This window comes from Gorilla gorilla, chromosome 8 (genome assembly GCF_029281585.2).
Source record: "Gorilla gorilla gorilla isolate KB3781 chromosome 8, NHGRI_mGorGor1-v2.1_pri, whole genome shotgun sequence".
Classification (NCBI taxonomy): Eukaryota; Metazoa; Chordata; class Mammalia; order Primates; family Hominidae; genus Gorilla; species Gorilla gorilla.
In genome coordinates this window covers 133,427,573-133,434,364 of record NC_073232.2, presented here as the reverse complement: position 1 = coordinate 133,434,364, position 6,792 = coordinate 133,427,573, and the positions used below count along the sequence as shown (strand labels likewise).

Here is a 6,792-nt window from a genome sequence, read left to right as displayed (position 1 = left end):
TCTCAGAGGAGGAGTGGGCGCCGAGGATGGTTACTCAACTGGAGAGAAGCGGAGGGAACCCGCCTGCCAGGTGGGTTTTCCAAGCCTGCACGACTCTAAACTTCTCCACATGTGAACAAGTGTTTACAGTTTTAAAGATGTGTTGAGTAATTGCACATGCGAGATAGCTCCCCTTTAATGCACCCAGCATGTTCCAAGGCTTTCTACGAGAACACCCTGGTTGACAATGAAATTGTTTGCCTTCTCTGTGTTGAGGCTTAAGGAGGTACTGGTTTGTGTTGAGATATAATTGGTAGCACTTGTGCCTTTGTAGTTTTTTTTTTTAGCTACTGAAAATTACTGCCTTAATCCACTCTTTGCTTACCCGGATTACCATAGAAGCCCCACAGAGCCCCCTTCACATCAGAGAATAGAGAGGCAGTTCTTAAAACTTATTTTGATGCTCACATAACATTTCAAGATGCTGGGTAGAAAACAAAAGCAACAGCATTAATTCTCTTCTAATTTCTCTCAATTTTCAAAAAAATTTGAATCACTGCAAAATCATATAATTGTTCTTTTGCTATTTAAAAGTCATCAAAAACCCTCCTGTGTTTACAGATGGGTTTCTCTTGTTCCCTCCCCCACCTACACCCCTTCTCTTAATTATTCCTTGCTCTCTTTATTTTCATGGGAAAATAGCTGGTGTCACCTCAGGGAGACAGGGCATTCTGCTTTGCTTGTTATTTTTTATAGAGTTCTTTGTCTTCTCTCTGGCTTCCAGCAAAACACAGCCAAAATAGTTTGGCAGATCACTTTGCGTTAGTAAAACTCTGTGTCAGCCATAACCAAGGCCTGGAGTAAAGAACTAATGTCAACTTGCAAATATGTTGGAGAAATGTCTTGAGATCCACAAACATCTTCCCCTCAGCTCTCAGATGAGATTCCATGATCAAGCAAGACTGGTGGGTGGCTGAGATGTCACCTGCTTGCCAGTCCTTCACCTGCCCCAGGATCTCCCCATCTCAGTGGCAAATGATGGAACTTCACAACCTGGCTGCTTCCTATCAATTAATTCCAGGGCTGCATATTTCCAACTCGAAAATCTTTTTACTATTGTTTTGCAGTTTTCCCAACTGAGCACTTTGGCATCTGAGAAAGAGACTGAGAGGCATGGCCCCGTGAGAACTGAGCCCTCCCTCCTAGTTGGCCAGCTCTGCCCCTGCTCCAGACTCACTGTGAACACCACCTTCATTCCTCCTGCAGGCCTTCTGCAGGAAGTTAGACAGGGCTATCCTCACCTGAGAGATGTGTGCTTATGTGGAGAAGACCTTACGATTTCCAAAGTCTTTTCAACATTTGAGTCTGAGCTTCTGTCTGGCTGGAATCAGATATTAATTACATTTAAATCAGAAGTAAAATCTTATTAACATTTCTTGCTTTCACCTAACCTTTTCCATCAGGCCGCACTGCCTCCCCTCCTCTTAAGCCAGGGTTAGGGCGGCCTATAGGTGAGTTTTTCTGTTAGTAGGATGGTCTGGTGGCAGCGACAACTGGAGAAGCCCCTGTCTTTTCCTCCCACTGCATCCCACTCTCATAGCTGTAGCAGTGGAATTGGGATGCTTATTATTCCAGGATAATTATTTGTTCCTTTGCAATTTTGTGGGATTCTTGAGGATAGTTTCTGTGGTTGCTCACTTTTGTGCAACTCTGATTTTTGTGTAGAGTAGGTGCTCAATAAATATTGTTTGGCTAAATTCTATATTCTCTCTGAAGTGGTGCTTATTCCTGATTGGCATTAATCCTAGAACTGGCACTAAAGATAAAATTACTGCAGCATGGCATAGAGGTGCAAGGGCTATATTGGAAACAAGAAGTGTAGACATGGCCTTGGAGGGTCTGTAGTCAGTTGGCAGAGTAGTCGGCAGCAGGGTGCTCCCATACGGAGGATGGCAGTGATGCATGGGCAAGCCTGGAAGGTCTAGAAAGGATATAGAAGAATGCAGGCATCCATTTATTCATCAGCAGGTGTAAGGTGTCTGGGGGAGGGGAGCAGATACTGGCTGGGGTCCTGCAGTCCCAACAGTGAACAGGAGAAAAGCAAACACTCTCCTTCTGTTGTGTACCGCTTACTAAGGGAGGCAGATGATAACATGTGTAATTAACAATTCCAAGAAGCGCTGCAAAAGAAAGGTGCTGCCTCCCCAGCAGGGGCTCAAGAGTAGTAGACCTGAATCCAGGGATCCTTGGACAAGAGAAAAGAAGGCGCAGATGATGAACACAGGGCCTTGGGCCCAGAGCATCAGAGCAGGTACTCAGGGTCATGACGGGGGCCCAAGGCAGGGATGGAGTTGCAGCAAGGGAGGCTAGATACTAGATCCCAGAAATCCAGGTTGGAACCCCTTAAATCTCTCTTGCCTCAGGTAAGGATTGGTCCTGAAGGAGACAGGGCTGAGCTTAAAGTTCCGAGCCAATTTCACTGCGGTCATTCATTCACGGAGCAGCCACCACATGACTGCTAATGTCATGGGCAAATAGCAAAATCAGTACAATTCCTGTTCTTACAGAGTTTTCACTCCAATGGGAAAAATGATCAAGTAGTAATTACACAAATATATCTAATTACAGACTGCTGAAAGTGCTACGAGGGAAAGAAACAGGAGCCATAGTAACCAGAGGGTCTAATTTAAAGTAGATTTTTACTGAGGTCTCTCTGAGGACCCAAAGTTTGGCCTAAAGGAGTTAGGCTGATGAGAAGTGGGTGGAAGAGCACTTTAGGTAAAGCAAACAACATGTGCAAAGGGCCTGTGGTCTGCAGAAAAATGCCCCCCCGCCCCACACTCCGCCCACAGATGTTCACACCTGAATCCCTGGAGCCTGTGAATATCTTACCCAACATAGCAAAAGGAACTTTGCAGATTATGGTTATGGTCCTCGAGATGGGTTGATAGCCTGGATTATCAGGGGGCCCCAATCTAATCACACGAAACATTAAAAGGAGAGAAGCTTTCCCAACTGCAGCCAGAGAATGATATACCAACAGAAGGGTCAGAAAGATGCCACATTTGAAGATGGGCTGTACACTGGAATGTAGGCAGCTTCTAGAAGTTTGGAAGGCAAGGAAACACATTCTCTCCCACAGCCTCCAGAAAGGAATGCATCCCAGCAGACACCGAGGCTTTAGCCCTGTGAGACCCATGTGGGCTTCCGAGCTAGAGAACTGTAAGATAGGAAATGAATACAGTCTCGGTACATGCCAAACAGCTTGGTACATTCCAGAGACCAAAAGGTGGTGGCTGGTATGGCCACAGCATTGTATATAAGACAAACACACAAACCATTTAAGTGACTGAAACAGGGAAGGGACAGACATGATGATCTGATTTCTATTTTGCAATTCCACTTTAGATGTTAGGTGGAGAAAGGACTGGGCGGTAAGCGTAGAATGGAGAGACCAGTTAGGAGTCTATTTTAGGAGCCCTCACAAAAGGTGGTAGGAGCTCTGATGTGGGTGGTGTCAGAGAAGAGAGAGTAGTGTATGCAGTTGAGAGCTGTCTGGTGGTGGAATTAATCAGATGTGATGATTGACTGGATTCAGGGAGCAAAGGAACAGAGGAATCCAGGATGCCCCCTCTCCTCCCCAGGCTTCTGACTTGATCAGAGGGTGAGAGCAAAAGTCTAGAAAGCTGGGCAGAGGCAGGTTCACAACACCCAACCACTGCACAGATGGCTCCACCTGCCACCAGCAAAGCTAATCACTGAGAAGCATCTGTCATCTCAGAAATCCTCCAGAAAGCCAGGGAAATGCCTACTGCAAGATCCACTGGTTGGGACTCTTTTTGAAGGTACGAGTGATAGAAAAACCAATGTATCTTAAGCCCGAAGATAATTTATGCTTATTTTTAAGCTGGAAGTCCAGAGGTTACATCTGGCTTAGTCTGAGCTTGATTCAGGGTTCGGATGATGTCACAGGGCTCATCCCTTGGCCTCACTTCCTTTAAGGGGCTTTGTTCTCCATCCCTGTGTGCTGACAGCCCCAAGTCCAGCAAAAGAGAGTGTCTTTATCCCAGAATACCCAGTAAAATTACTGAGATTCATTTTGATTGGACTAGCCTTTATCCATTCCCACCACCACCACTAAGGACACCTCAGGACAGGGAAGGGAAGGTGCTGGATGGTTTTGCCTGGGTTGGGAGTTCCACTCCTTAAGCTGTGGACAGAGAGAGAGGAAGGGGTGGAGGCCCAGAGAGAAGTCAGAAATGCTCCCTGCAGGAAACAGGCTGGATAGGCACAGAACAGCCAGCTCCTCAGTCCTCCACGCAAACATCCACAATCCCTGGCTACTTTACTGATTCATAGCAAAAGTGTGTGCAGACCCAAACAGATGGCTTTTTGACTGAGAACCGTGTGTAAAACTAAAGCGAGCTGAGTTCATCATCAGGGCTGTCTCTTCCATTGGCTGTTGTTTTTCATAGTCACAGTGTGAGCAGAACACAAGTGCCAGGTTGGAGGGGATGGGAAGGGTAGATCATGTGAAATGGCAGGTGGTGTCAGGGAAGAGGCTGGCTTGGGAACTACAGATGAAGGCAGTGGTCTGGGGCCACTGAGTGTGGGGGCAACAGAACATTCTGGGGCATCGCTGGGCTGTCCATCTTAAGTGTTGGGCACATCTCTGAGGAAGGGTCTTTGTTTTGGTGGCCCCTTCCCATGGGAAAAGCAATGTCCCAATGGCCAAGGGTCCCCCCAGCCCAGGCATCTTGTCCCTTGCTCTTGTCCTGGCTCTTTCCTTTTGCTGCTGCAGCCACAACCATGAGTATGCTCAGTCTTCAGAAGAGGCTTGCCTCTAGTGTCCTCCGCTGTGGCAAGAAGAAGGTCTGGTTGGACCCCAAGGAGACCAGTGAAATCGCCAATGCCAACTCCCATCAGCAGATCCGAAAGCTGATCAAAGATGGGCTGATCATCCACAAGCCTGTGACTGTCCATTCCTGGCTCGATACCGGAAAACACCTTGGCCTGCCAGAAGGGCAGGCACATGGGCATAGTTAAGTGAAAGGCTACAGCCAATGCCCGAATGCCAGAGAAGATCATGTGGATGAGGGGAATGAGGATTCTATGCCAGCTTCTCAGAAGATACCGTGAATCTAAGAAGATTGATCACCACATGTATCACAGAAGATACCATGAATCTAAGAAGGTTGATCGCCACGTGTATCACAGCCTGTACCTGAAGGTGAAGGGGAATGTGTTCAAAAACAAGCGGATCCTCATGGAACACATCCACAACCTGAAGGCAGACAAGGCCTGCAAGAAGCTCCTGGCTGACCAGGCTGAGGCCCGCAGGTCTAAGACCAAGGAAGCACGCAAGCACCATGAAGAGCACCTCCAGGCCAAGAAGGAGGAGATCATCAAGACTTTGGTCTAAGGAGGAAGAGACCAAGAAATAAAAGCTCCCCCTTTGTCTGTACATACTGGCCTCTGTGATTACATAGATCAGCCATTCAAATAAAACAAGCCTTAAAAAAATAAATAAATGGCATATAATTTCCGACTCTTCCCCGATTCGGGGAGGCCATGGGAGTTTCAATTAGCCTCAGGGGGCTGTGTGTCTTCAGCAGACATTATTTGAGGGACTAGGCAGGGCCTGGGGTCGTAGGATCCACCTCTTGGCCCTACTGCCTTTGGGTGAGCTCAGTAACTGAGTAATTGAGAAAGGCATGGGTAATATTCTGAAGGCTCTCTAGAAGGCCGTGATGTGTGTGTCACATCTCAGAAAAGGTCCTAGAAAAAATAATGCTAAGATCTGGGCACATAGGCAAGGGACATTTTATTTGATATGGCCTGTGTGCAGTTCAGACCAGAGTGGATACCGTCAGGGCCCTGGCTATAGTACCCCAGCTCTCCTCATTGCTTTCTATGTTCATAGATTGCTACTGCAAGCAGCTAAGGCTCCCCCACTGATGGCATTCTGTGGCTTTGAATGTGCTTGTCCCCATTCTAGGGCGGGCTGGATTGCTGGGTAGGTAACACCACCAGGAGCAGCTCTCACCAGTGGCTGATGGGGGCTGAGGAGTGAATACTCAGGCTCCCCCAGTGCCATGTACTCTTAGGAAGACAATATCCTCTCTCAGAAGCCCCAGTGAGCAGAGATGAGCAGGCAAACAAGCTCTGTGGTAGGAGAGAAAGTAGAATAAGGGTCTCAGTGATCCACCAAACCCCTCACTGCCAGCTAGGAGGGGCATTGCTATGTGTGACCCTCTCTGATTATACAGGCAGCCTTGCCCTTCACTACAGGGTTGTGGGTGCACCAGGGAGCAGCACCCCTCAGACCCTGACTCAGGAAGCCTGCCCACCTGCCATGGCAGCCCTGGCCTGCCGGAGAGGCTATTACAGCTGAGCTATGTCTTCCTGATCTCCAGGATGGTTAGGCTTCTGTCCAACCAGCTCGAGCTATCTCCGGCAGGCCCTTTTCTATTTGGCCCCAGCGCTGCAAGTCACGCTCTAAGACCCTTGGGTGATGGACTGAATAGATGGAGCAAATGGTTCTGAGTTCCCTTCTCCACTTTACCTTCCCCAGGGCATCTCACTTCTGGGCTGCCTTTATCTTCACACCAGAAGCGCGCTCTCTACGCTTTACTGTCAATAGGATTTTTAAAAATAGAGTTTCTATGGTGAAACAATGTCCCTTGTTTGGAAATACACAGAGCTTTATAAAATATGTTCCTGTGTTTTCCTGGATCAGGGCATATTGTAGAGTCTAGGGATTTATTTACAATGAAGAAATTGTTTTTGCAAATTGTGGTTAAACAAAGGGAT

General features: G+C 47.6%; 1 pseudogene; it reads left to right on the top strand.

Moving 5' to 3' along the window:
* The first annotated feature begins 4,779 nt into the window (after window positions 1-4,779).
* On the top strand, window positions 4,780-5,496 carry LOC109025020 (large ribosomal subunit protein eL19-like; annotated as a pseudogene).
* Window positions 5,497-6,792: the final 1,296 nt, after the last annotated feature.